Source organism: Vigna umbellata, chromosome 11 (genome assembly GCF_029865625.1).
Source record: "Vigna umbellata cultivar VRB3 chromosome 11, Vumbellata_1.0, whole genome shotgun sequence".
Taxonomy (NCBI): domain Eukaryota; kingdom Viridiplantae; phylum Streptophyta; class Magnoliopsida; order Fabales; family Fabaceae; genus Vigna; species Vigna umbellata.
The window spans coordinates 28973361-28988121 of NC_142175.1; the positions used below are offsets into that span (position 1 = coordinate 28973361).

Sequence of the window (14761 nt, forward strand, 5' to 3'; positions counted from 1 at the left end):
GAGTTGCTCCCTCCACCATCCCAAGTGCTTCCTACACCTTTCCATTATTTTTTTTATTCCAAAAATATCCTATGTTAATTTATCTTATACCCCTACACCTTCACGCTCCTATACCTGCACACATTGCATATTGCAGAAGTGAGGCACAACTGGGAAGTCCGTGGTGTAAACACCCCCCTCCATTATCCTTTCCTGAAAAATGTTGTTCAAGAATTGCCATCGAAGGGAGATTGAAAGATATGTTGTTCATGGAAGCAACAAATTTTGTCCTCTTATTAGGCCCTTCACATGTTTGGTTTCTGGGACACGGAATGCTCCCGATACCTATCGTGAAGAAGAAACTCCTGTCAACTTTCCGAGGCACATTCGCAAGGTATTTTGCACTGTTCAAACTGCGAAATTTATTACTGATATTCGTAAATCAACAACTCACCATAATAAGACCCTTGATGATTCGATATACTCAGGTTGTGACTGCTGTGAGGAGAGTAGATGGTCTAGCATGGTGTCCGAACTTTCTTTCTTCTTCCGATGCTCATCTATCAGACCTTAAAAAAGCGCGTCTAGCTTCTCCCCGAGCTTTCGTAACCTTTTTTCACCGCTAAAATTGAACAATCTGAAAAAAGGCACAAAATCGCCGAGGTTGGATCCCAATCCAAACTGCGTCAACTCATCCATAACCTCTCTGAATTTCCTAGCCTCTTCGGCGTTAGTCCCATCGTGTTCTTCCAAGTCGTAATAACGTTTTCCACACACCATTTTCATCACAGTGTTGAACGTTAGGTCTGCAAACAGTGGTCTTAGTTCCACTTTCGTGAAATCGTCTTTATTAGAAGCATCAACAAGTTTATGTAGTAGCTTGATGGTCTCGTCTTTTCGAATTCTCATAAAGGAATTAAGGTGGTGATTGGAGAGGATCTCCAAGGTGCTGATGCGGCGTAGGTTACGCCAATGATCGCCGTAAGACGAGCGTTGATCAAACGTAAAAGATATGTCTTCCCTGGCTTCCCTATTGATTAATTACTAAGAAAATTGAGTTTGAATTATTAAAGCATTCTAGTGTATCGTTACTGGAGCAATTGTAGAATGGTCCAGGAAGTTCGTTAATGGTGTAGGCATCAGAGACATTTGGACCACCCCCTGTGTGAAGAGCTTGTGCATGTTGGTATCAAAGATAATTTTATTATTTAAAACTTCACACGTTTCTGAAAATTCAGAGTATTACAATGCTCACAACACTCTGGATTACAAGAGAATAAAAATTCTCACTACAAAGAACACTCACGACCTTTCAGTACAAACTCACAATACACAACCTTTCTCTCAATTTCTCTCCTTTACGGTGCACACGACACAAACACTTATTTTCTCTTTCTTCCACACACTCTCACTTAGTTTTCTTCTCTGCACCGTGTCATTCCCTTACATATTCCTTGCCTTTTTATAGTTGAAGAATACCACAACATCCAAAGAAGAAAACGATGCACGGTCCAATTCTTAATTACTTTCGGTGGTGCCATCATTTCTTCCTTCTATTATTATATTTTTTCGGTGCATTTGTCTTTTCTACCTCCAATTATTTTCTTTCTTTCGGTAGATATTATCTTAAAGCAGACAAATTACTTTTAGTGGTTTTAATAACAACACACTTAGGAAACTTAGATATTTGTAGAGCCCACAATTTAAAGTTTATCTAACAATGCAATCACTCCATGTAGTTTGACGGATGTCAACATCCGTGATCCTCGATTTTTAAACGGATATCAACGTCCGTGGACGGATATCGACATTCGTGGATGGATATCAACATTCGTTTGTTCTTCAACGGATGTTGATATCTGCGAATGTTGACATCCATTTAAGAATCAACGCATATTCACATCCGTTTAAATATTACTCAAGGGTAAAAGAGGAATTAGGAGGTACAGGAGAAGTGTGTGGTGGTGAAGGGAGTAACGCTCAACTCTTCATAATTGTCGGTCCAGTATATTCTATTACGGGAATAGGGATGCCATTTCTTCTTGCGCCTCCCAGGTTTCTTCTTCTGACCTTCAATAGAGGGAAAATTCTCATTTGGTTCTTAAAGAAAATGTCTTTCACATTATATAATTTGAAAACTTTTCTTATATTTGGATTATACGATTATAAGTCATTTTTAATTTCGTAATTGCATAATTTTATTATGGAATTTGAAAAAAAATATACAAAAAGTTAATTCTAAATTATATAATTCATAAGTAAAAAATAACTTTTGAAGTGTGCCTCGGAAATATTTTCTTCCTTAAGTTTATCCATGATACAATACATAAACAAAGGAAATAACGACCAGAATGAAGATAATTTGGTCTTTTCACCACCCCATGAAGATGTACATGTAAACTATGGGGCTGCAGAAAGAAGTAGCTGTATGGGCATTATTCTAACAATTGAAAAAACAATTGGTTCTGGGCCTGCCTTTTGTTTGTTAATAAATTAATTTCCATAGAACAAAATTCCTGAAAAGTTTAGCGGAGAAGAACATCAAATATCACGGTAATGGTTGAAATTTACATTAGTAGTTTTTGTTCTAATATTTATTACACAAACTATGTTATTAAAAATAATTTTGACATGAAATATTTTTATTTATCAATAAATGATTTTTTTATAAACAAATTATGACATACATTTATGCATACTCAATAATTTTAACTTTATCAATAAATAATTTTTATAATAAAATTATGGCATACTTAGTGCGTTTATACATGAACATTTCAAAAACCAGATTGATTATTGAATTAATTAAGTTATTTGTTCAAAATTTAATGATTTAACCGTCGTGTATATATTAAATAAAAGTAAAAGATATAATTTCACAACTTTATATTAAGTAAAGATCAAATATACATTTTTGGTAAATATATCAAATACATCATAATGCATGTATTTATATTTTAATAAAATATAAAAAATGATAATCAACCAAAAAAAATAACGTATAGAATAAAAAAAGAAAGTGATGACTTAGCATGTCATAAACTTAAAGAAATCAAGATATAAAAAAAATTACTTAAATGACTAAGTTATGTATTTTATAAGAAATAAAACAGTGTTATACCTATCTATAAGCCTCATTAACGATTTGTTTAATGCATTTTAAAATATATATTTATATTCAATTTGAAAAAAAAATTGAAACCTATTTTTGCACTATGTTTCACATCACTAATTAATGGATTCTTAATAATTGAGATTTGAATAAGACAAAGACAATGTGATTCGATTTTGAAAAGTACAATGTACATGCATTTCGATGTATAAACACAATAATAGTTCTTAAAAGGGATGGATAAAATCAAACAGTATTTTTGTCAGAAATTCTATAAGGAAGCTAACACTATGGAAGATGCCAGTTCAATGTATTGGTTTATAGTTGGAAAAGAAGTTCCCTAGAACAACATCAATTTTATGATATTCAATTAATCACATGTCACATGTTAAAGTGCTTCAAAACCTAAAAGAATAACAATAACAATACATTTCCTTCCATTAAAAGACAAAACATACATATAAGGAGAAAAAAAAGGTACAAAGAATAGGTAACTTCATAAGTAAATAAAAGAGAAAAAAAAAAGTGACATAGAATAAGAATACATTTTTTTTTCCGATATCTCTTAATTGGTCTCCATATTAAAGTTTAATATTGTTGTAAAATATTGCTAAATAAAAATGACTTTTGTTTGACAACAACTTAACTTACAAAAAGCAAATGAGTTTAATTGTCATGAAATGTCTTAAAAATCAAATGTTTTAAGGTGTAGTATAGTGGACAAAAATTAAGATAAATATATATATTTTTCTCCTAAAATGATTTCAAATAATTATTACATTTTTAAATTAAACTATATGTTTATTTTATGGTTTAAATATGTTTTTTTTTCTTAACTTTAAGTGAAAATTGGATATAATTCATCTTCAAAAAAATTTGGTCCAATTTAATTTTTCAACTTTAGAAATACATAGATTTACTCTTTTTAACTAAATATTTTTAGATTTATTTAAGGATTCAAATGGGTTCAGGATAGCATTTGAGTTGTTTACACAATTTCACTTCAATATTAATTGAGAAACACAATTGAAACATTAAATAAACTTGACAAAATTTGGTTAAAAATACTAAATCCACATCGTTCTAAAATAAAAAACTAAATTAGTCTAAAATTTTGAAGAAAGACTGCTACTAATTTTTACTTAAAGTTAAAAAACTAAAAACATATTTAATCTTTATTTTATTTTTGTAAAGTTATATAAAATATTATTCTTAATAAATGATACATGAAAATTGTATTAAATTTTCTGTGTGTTTCATGAAATAATATATCTTTTAGTTTAAAAATAAAATATAAATTTTAAAAATTTAAAATATAATATAATTATATATTTAGAAATAAAAATATAAGATGTACGGTAAAAAGAGAAGTAGAAAAGATAGAAAGTGAAAATTTAGAGTGACGTTATGTGATGGAGAAAGAGAGGCATATATATTTTGAAAGTGCATGACATGTGAATCACGCATTCAGATTTGATCTGATGGGATAAAATGGGAATAAAGTAAGAGTGATTAGATAATCAGATGGTCGGCGGTTCACACGCACTCTCCTATGTGTCCTCACACTTTCCTTACCTAATTTTCATTTTCAATTTCAACCGTACACGTAACCATATATACCATTTCACAATTTCAATCTTCAACCACACGTTACTCACATGTTTCTCTCACCTTCCCTTTCTTTATTTATGCTCTTTTACTATTTTTGCATATCGAGTTAGGGAGGTTTCCACTTATACATAAGATAAGTTTCTATCAAATTATTTGGGTCCACGCAAAACTCATTCACATGAATGGAAAATACAAAGAAAACTGAATTATCACCAACAAAATAATATCTATAATATTTAAAATATTTATGAATAAATGTAAGATGGTCTTCCAGAAATTATCTAAAAATATTATTTATGTATGTTACACAATAATTAAGTATGTTATATATATATATATATATATATATATATATATATATATATAATTAATTGGTGATGTGGAAAAATTGAGGTTACTCTTATTATAAATTTATTCCTATGTCCGAAATTTATGTAACCCGACGAAGTTGTTCATGTGCTGCCTCAGTCTGACAATATTCCCATCAGGAGGAACTAAAAACTTTGAAAAGTCAAATTTGTTTTTTTAGATTTTATCCTTTTTTCATTTTGGTGCCATGTACAATAGGCAACTTTATCTCTCCCACTTATTATTATTATTATTATTATTATTATTATTATTATTATTATTATTATTATTATTATTATTATTATTATTATTATTTATTGTTTATTATTATTATTGGCATCTGAGATCACATGTTCATTCTTTCTCTTTCTCCTGGTTGCATTGCAAATCTCAGCAGAAACACTTGCCAACACGGAATCAAAGTCTTACCAACACAACATACATATGTTTTTATGTCAAATTCATGTAACTAACTGTTTCAATTTGATTGAGACTTTAGCTGCATTCTATTTATTTATTCCAAAAGGATAATCTTATCCTAACTTCTTTTCTTTTGCATTTAGTTTTTTTTTTCTATGTAAAATTGTGGCATACAAATTTCTCTGCTCTGAATTCCAATGATTGATCCATTTATAGTGACAGTCACATTTGGCGACTGGAGTGAAAATTCATGTTTTGTGACTCTTTAGATGTTGTTTGTAATAATGAAAGATCCCTCTCACTTATTTATATAAATAAAAGATTAAATATATTTTTTCTCTTAATTTTCGTAAATTTTAAACTAGTTTCTTATTTAGAATTCTGTAAATTTAATTTTTTTAACCAACTTTCTTTAAATTTATTTGAGGTTTTAAACATACTTTTTTAATTAATATTAAAGAAAAAATATATCAAATAACTCTAATATTATAATAAAATATATTTGAAATGTCAAATAAATTTAATAAAATTTAATAAAAAGATTAAATTTACATATTTTTAAAGTTAAGAAATTAAATTGCATTAAAATTTAAAAAAAAAAACTAATTTCAATTTTTATTAAAAGTTGAAGACTAAAACTATATATTTAACACTTTAAATAAATTTTAACTTGTAAAATCATGTATCTTCTAAAGATGTCTTTATAATTTCCTTGTTATGTGTAAAAGACATTGAACATTTCATTATTTAACTATATGATGAAGGACAAGTAGTTATTTACTACAATTTTCATTGACTAGTTTGGATCATTCTGTCATTTTTATTTTTCATTTGCTTAACCAAAATAATTATGAGTATTATTAATGATATGTTATAAATATATTTCAAGCATTTAAAAACAATAAACTTAAGCTATTACATTTTCTGATCTATATTGTATTTATTCTTAACTTCAGTTTTCTGAATTTTTTTTTTCTCCTTTTGTGTTGGCTTCAGTAGACTTTTCCCTCGTTTAAAATATGCCTAACTATTTTCGGTCTTTGATTTCCAAAGTCTTGAAAACTGATGGATTACATCCCATCTTTTATATGTGATATAAATAGAAAACTAACACTTTCTAAAATATAAGCTATTTATCTTAGTCAGGAGGATTACCAAAATTAATCAAATTGATTATAGTTCTCTGAGTCTCACCTAAAACATCATTTAATTTAAACCACATCACAGTTCAATAAAAAAAAATTAAGGTAATTAATTTATGATTATTTTTTCAGCAACAAATTAATATATATCATTATATATAAGACAGAAAAATCTCATACTTAATCATGGATGACAATAATTAAAACGAGCCATAAAAAGAAAGATCTAATAATATCTTCAAATCTCAACATCACACAGCAAACAATTTATAATGATTGATAACTTTTCTTTGAAAACTTGTTAATCTTTGATGCTTCATAATCCAAACAAACAAAAAACCTGGAGAGAGACTTTCTCAGAAAAACCTATAGCTTTTAAGACTGCTGCAAAATGCGATAAATATGTTTTTGGTTTCATTTCTTGTTCAACATTTTAACATTTTATTTAGGTTTAATGTCTCTCTGTAGATCCTTATTTTGGTCCGGAATTTCATTTAAGTCCTCTTTCTTTTTGCCATCTCAATTGAATCCTTATTTTTGTAAAATTGGAGCAATTAAAGGTCTGCCGTCAAATTGGACAAACGGCCGTTTAATTGTGCGTTACGTGACATGAACAGTGTTTTCACTAATCACATGTGGAATTAAAAAAAAAAATTGTATTAAAAATTTGGATTGAATCAGATTTAGGGAAGGGTAAAGTGGGAAAACTCATTCGTTAAAGTTCTGGTTTTTATATTGTTAATTAATCTCTGGAGCATTTATCTCCCTCGTCCAAGCTTTTCTGATGTTCCATCATGATGATGTGAGTGAAAGGTGTGTTACATTGAACTTAAACAAAACTCCGTTTCTGTCCACGAATATCAAGTAATAAGTCTTACCATCTCAGGGACACTTGAAATCAAGTTATCTGATAAGAAATTTGCATGAAATCAAGTCTTACCATCTAAGTCTAAAGCCACAAATGTTGCAATGATGTGGAAGATCATCAAATAATCCACTAATTACAGATGAATGGAATTCTCGTAACACTACTTCAGGACACCGGTACAAGAACATACAGACGATGGCATGGTTGACTCATCATAAGCCACTTGGTTCAATCCCAAGTCCTGACCTTTCCTAGATTAATCAAATCCCTAATTCTCAAATGAATCAATCTGCAAAGAAAACAGATGAATCAAATCCCTAATTTTAATTTAAAAAAAAACCCTAATATGAAACTCAACCAAGAACGTGATCTGCACTACCCACGAGAACGGCCATTGAGATGCCAAAACGAACCCTCCCTCCTTGCACCACGAAGCGGACTGACCAACGTCCTTGTGCAGTCGCCGCGACCTTGCTGCTCCATCGATTTGTTATCGTTGCGCCTCCGCTGCCCCTCTACAAGGTCTCTGTCTGTGCTCGAAAACGCAGAATATTCTCTCCCCCAACGTTGAGTCTGTTTGCGTCAAAGGAGAAAGGGAAGAATATATCTAAATTTTTCATTCATTTGAACTGGTCAACAAAACAATTATTAATTTAGTATTAATTATTTATAGATTTTTCGAGAAGCATTCACTAAGACAGTACGTAATAAAACTTAAATCAAATCACATAAAAATTTTACCGCGTTTCTAACTTAAAACTTATAATTATAAAATTATTAATTGGATACAATTACACTATTTCATCGAAGTACATTGCAAATATTAATTCCCACAGTGATCAAATATAGATAATTTATACATATACCATTAATATTATTATTAGATATGATTGTTTGAGAAATTTAATATAAAATTATGAATATGATATAATGTTATTGGACTTAGTTTAACTCATTATTGTTTTGAGTTTGTATCATTTATGGTATTTTTATGAATCATCTAGACTATTGTTGATAAAAGATTTACAATGCTGTATTTTTTTAATAGATGGGTGAAATGATATTGTACGATGAGAGTGATTAGAAGTCTTTAAATAATATTAAGTTATGTTTGAGATAGTTAGGTATATAATTTAGGTATGATATATGTGGTAGAAATATATGTGATTAATAATAATGATGATATACATGTTGCGGGCCAAATTTAATTAAAGAAAGAAAATTGTTGAGTGCAATAATTTATTTATAGGGTCACATCTCGGTATGACATTATTATACGCATCTGTTGGACCACCATTATCTGACATTAGAGAGTTTTGGACCATCATTATATATTTATTAATATATGAATATTATCATCTTTACCAAAATCATACTAGGACGGCAACCATAGGAGCAGTATCTAGTTAGATAGCTAGGTACATAATGTTTCATAAAATTCAACTACTCACACCTTTCACACATTCTATTCTCACCACCACTTTTAAAAATATTATTATTAAATTGCATTGGTTAAATAAAAGGTGTAATTAGATAAGAATCTTAATTTAATTTAGGCTTTGTTTGGATAACTTTTTTAAATTATGTTTAGAAAAAATTTAAAAATATTCTTTTGTAAAATAAAATTAACTTATTTATAAATTAAGTAATAATTTAGATAAACTATATGAGATAATCTTGCATAATTTTATTAATGAAACAATTTATCTAAATACAATAAAATGGTGTTGACTTATGTGTTCTTCTATGATTCAATTTTAAATATGGGAGAGAAAAAGAAGTACAGTTTTATCCTTAAAATTACTAGTTCAATGAGAACCTCTCTAGTTCCAAATGAAGTTATAAAAATGTTATATACATTTATATATGTGCTATCTCACAACGACCTAATCAATAAACCTATAAACCTGTTGTATAAATTTGACGTAAATTGAGCTCAAATTTTAAAATAATATTTCGCCCTGGGTTTTACTTTAATTTATTCAACTAAATTTACACAAACTTTATATATATATATTGTGTGTGTGTGTGTACTAACTTAAGGAAGCAAGTAAATTACTTGTTTTAGACTTTCAGAAAAATTATTAAGAAATAAAAGAGTTTAATTTTTTTAAGTACTGATATATTATTATTAAATTAATTATAACTTTATGTTTGAAGATAAAATTTGTAACATCCCAAAAATACAGTCTAAAACTATATAATAGAATAATCACATTGAATAATATTATAGATCAGTCTTACATTAATAGAGGAAGTACGCTTGTGGCTGAACGACCTTACAGATAAACAAGAAAAATTAAAAAAAATCGAGAAACATAAGCAAGCCCTGACCGAACGGTTTACAAAAGGCTATACCGAACGGTCCTACAAAAGAAGAGTGAAAATGTGATCGAACGATCATCTTACAATTAACTAATATACTAACCGAACGGTCCTACTATTCGGTCTTAACTTCTACTTCAACTAAGCTATCTTCCTCTAGCATCTCTTCCAGCAACTCGTCTCCTTCTGCTCACATCCACATGAATGATCATTGCAACAGAAAGACAAACGAACGTACAAAACATACAAGACAGAAAAACATAGGGTCTTATGTAATTTAATTCATATATCAACATATATTTCACATAATTGAACCAAACAAGAAAATTCATTAACTCATTCATGCAAAGCCTAATGCTAGACTGACTGTCTGAACTGTATGAATTTTGTGTAGCTACGACTTTCATGCACCCGGATGATGTAGTAACTGAGATACCCTCAACAGTTGCCACCCGAGGTTAGTCCTATCTGTCCAAATTAACCATAAGGACTAGGACCTCCTGTCGTTCCCACACATGACTTACCCTTCTCTATGTGAGAACGAGTAATCACGGAACATCAGGATGAACCGTCAGCTTAGCATGCCCACATTCATACTTTACCAAATTCCAATATCCATTCATGAGATATTCCTCCCCGGAATACTCGTTCATAATCATGCTCATTTCATATACATCATCTTCCATTTTCAAACTTTAATTCTAACTAAGATCACTTAAGATACCAAATACCTAACGTACAACTTCAACCCTTAACGAGACCGAACACTTGGACTGAGACCGAAAGGTTTCCAGTTCCAGAACAGATCAAAACCGAGAGAGAATTACCATCGAGATTGGAAAGAGACCGAGTTCAATAATAATTCTCAAAATTTTAAATGATCGAACGTTATTTACAGTTATTTACAAAGTGAGTCAATTTGATGAATTGACCCATGAGCGTTTAGACTAAATACCTTAAAGCCTAGACCGAGTACTAAGACTCTAGGCTGAAACCAATGGAGACAGACACTACAAGACCTTCAAATAATAGTACTTAAAAGAATTATATGAAGAAATCGAATGCTATAATACTTAGCTTGTTTATGGGTTCAACATCAAGAAAATCGAATGTCAGTCAAAGACCGAGCACGGTAGAGGGTGAACACCATTGAGTTTGGACGAACGCTATTTTCATCAAGATAAATTATAGAAAAGAGAATAAGTGTTTGGTGCAAGATCCAGCACTAAATGGTACGAGTGCTTGGTGAAAGACCTAACATTAAATAATACGAGCGCTTGGTGAATATAAGATATCATTTGACTAATGTTCAAGAACGAACGAACATACTACTACACAATTATACTTAAATTTATACTAAAATACCAAGGAAATGATATCCTTGGTGGAAGCCTATACACCAATTGTATTAGAAGAAGACGCTCGTCCTTAACATAAATTCTTTCCAAATGAAAGAATCTCGTTCTAAACGAGTCCCCAAGAAAAACCGAACGGTCAAAGACCATTCAGTAACGAACATACATTATCATAGGAAATTTCATACTTAGAATTATTTATCTTCCAAATCTCATACATCCATATCATATTGAATTTCTATACTTCATACAATCAAAACATAACAACAATCGTATTTCATATTAATTCAGCAACTCAACAAACATAAATGCAATACAAGCAACATACAAATTAAATTAAATAAGTTTCCCTTATCTCTAATGTGACCGAACGCTCACAGCTCGTATAGAATAGCTCACCACCAGAAATCTTAGAATCTTACAGTTCACTCTTTATGAAACTAAACCAAACAAAAGGCAAGAAATGAGCTCAGAATGAGATTATGAACTCATGCAACCAGAACTTGGTTTGCATGTTCCAGAAAACGAACGACTAAATGAAAAGAAGAACTTACCAGTTCAAAATTCAAAACCGATCGGCTCAAACTGAAGCTCTTGACACTAGCAGAGTGGAAATGTTGCCTGAGTGATGATCAGAGGAAGAAACAGTGAGGCTTTCTTAGAGAGAAGATGAAGGAGATGAAGGAGATGTAGAGAGAAGAAGGAGAAAATGGAATTTTTCAGGATCTGGGAAAGAAGGGTACATGCAGAGAGTGGCGTGAATTTCTGAAAATTAGAGTTTTCCTTCCAATGTCAAAACGAACGTCTGCTTAGCTGCTAACACCTGCCTTCCACCATCTAAGTGTTGAGCCCCCCTCTTGACACGTGAACTCCACTAAAACCGAACCGTGAGTGGTTTTTTTTTTTAATGGTTCTGACAAAATTTAATTAAACTATTAGCCGTTTATATGTTAATTTTTGTTGATAAAAAATATTTAATGAGTTAAACTTTTTTTAATAAATTATAATTTTGTTTAGAAAAAAAATGATTAATTATCTTTATTTTTTTATAACAATTTTTTATTCTATTTTTTCTTGTATTTTTATGTGATTTCTCCTTTATTCATTGTACTCATTGTTTTTGTTATTTTCTTTTATTTTAGAGTTTTTCTTTTGAAAATTTTGACAAATTTCATTCATTAAATCTTGTAGTCTGTGTATCAATCTTTTTTCTTAATTATGATTAATATATTTTTCTTTGTATTTGTGTTGTTGTTACTTTTATTTTATTTGTTAAATTTATGTTAATATTATTAATGCGTTTCTTTTGTCTTGTTACTTTTTTCATTACTTTTTTAATTTAAATGTATAATTGTTAACTAAAGTCAGAGTTTAGGCTTTTGATAAATAATGGAGATGAAATTTTAATGAAATAAATTATGAATACAAATTGGAATTAAAAAATAATATGAAAATTAAATAAAAAAATGTTGGATTTTATGCCTACCTACTATGATCTCAAGTCATGTCCATGTTGTGCATATGTATGTCACAGAAGTTAAGGGTTTGAGTTTATTATATTTATTTTCTAAAGAAATTTATAAAATAGAATGTAACATATACAGAAAAAAAACTCACTGCAGAATAAATGATGCATTGAAAGACTTTCTATAATTTTCTTCTAGAAAAATTAAAGAAATTTAAAATTAACTTTAACAAGTTATTTACTTATGCAGAATTTAAAAACTAAAAATATATATTTATATAAAGTTATATAGGAGATCTTTTGAAATTGGTTTATACAAGAATTAATTTTAGTTTATGAAATAAATTAGTTTAAAACTTTCACTCATTTTGAATGGAAACTGAGACTATAAGTAGAATTCATGTATGTACATTTTGTCTTTTTTATGTTTTCTTTGATTAATGGGTGGGAAAGAATGATTCATCTATATGTCTTCGAATTTTGTCTTCATTCTAGGTTTTGTTTAATTAATGGGCTAGCAAGGATGATTCAACAAACATTTCTATAGTTAAATCATTCCATGTATAGTTTAACAAATTCATTATTATATATACTAGAGAGTTTACAACCTATTATGTTACTTTTTAAAAAAGAGTTTGAAAGAGTTATTTAGTCCTCAAACTGGTTGCATCATTCTCACAATTATTCCTAATAGATTAAACATTTAAGTCAATGTAGGTGGAAGAAAAGTATTATACATGTATAATCTTAAGCCTTTAAGGAGATAATTACAAGGTATTCAGATTTTGCATAGTGAAAAAACAAGATTTTTGAACACAAATGAACGGATTACTAGGTTTTTTTTTTAATGATATTTCTACCCAAGACACACTGGTTGGTTTAACTTTTTAGGACTGAAATTGATGTGATGTTGGTAATTTAGACTTGATAAATATTAAACTGTGGACCTTAACTAAAAACAAATTAATTGTGTTTAAAAAGTTTTTTATTTTTTATTTTTTAGATTTTACAGGACATTTTTCATGTGTATCAAAGTGTCCCTTGCCCTATTTCTTGATAAAGTTTGCTTGTCACATGGCTTTGACCTTTTGTAGACACAACATGTCATTGACCTAGTCTATTTAATTAAAAAAAGTATTATCAAAATTTGAAAAACATATAAGTAGTTAAAGAAGTTAAACTATAGACATAATATAAGAATGTTTTGATTATCTAAGGTATATATATATATAAGAAGCATTATATATGTTTGAATAGTTAGTGTTATTTGAGAAGAAATGGAAGAGAGAGATTGCATAGAAGAAGTGGAGCAGTTTGGGTTGTTAGTGATAGTATAAAAAGTGAAGAGAGTGACAGGGAGAGAAAGGTGAAAATTGATGTGTGGATTGTAGTATCGATGAGAGAAGTTAATGCAGGAAACGGTGGAAGGAGAGAAAGGGGAAAGGGGGGCATATGGCAGATCACTCCATCATAATTATACTCATACAATTTTGCAGTACTGGAAAGCAACAAAAGCGAGAAACAAAAGCCAAGACATGTTTACAATACATGAATAAATGACACTACACCAATAACCCCTCTACCCTCTACAAAGCCTAATCTTCCTACACCCTACTCGATTCATGCTTCGACAGCGACCTAACACCAACATAGCCCAACGGTTTTCTCAGACCCTCTGCTCTTCTTCTACCACTAACACCCTTCCTTTCTTTTCTTATTTACTTTTCCATTTCTCCATTTTCGTTAGGGTTCATCTTTTCTTTCTCTATTCCTTCAAACAAATGGAAACTGTTATAACATATGCTTAAACAGCTACCTACCTAGCTGCATGCTCAAGCTATAGATGTGTCTCTTACATTTAGTTATATATGCTCTTCAAATGGAATTATTGGGTGAGCTCACCACCACTGAATAAAGTTCCTTTTCTCAGCAATCTGGTTGATTTGAATGTGTCCCCGTTCCCTTACATATGGTCCCACCCTCTATTTCTGTGGTCTCCCTTTATCCCATGGTGGTGGCAGATTTTTTGGATCATTGAGTCTGTGATAGATGAATGATGTTTTGTCCTTTTGATAAACTCTCCCTCATCAGATCATTTTGTCCCATCTGTATGCATTGCCTAATGGCTATTTTGGT

At 29.8% G+C, this 14761-nt stretch overlaps 1 pseudogene; it reads right to left on the reverse strand.

The window, feature by feature from the left end:
* Positions 1-549: 549 nt before the first annotated feature.
* LOC148191439 (cytochrome P450 81E8 pseudogene) lies at positions 550-7963 on the reverse strand (annotated as a pseudogene).
* Positions 7964-14761: the final 6798 nt, after the last annotated feature.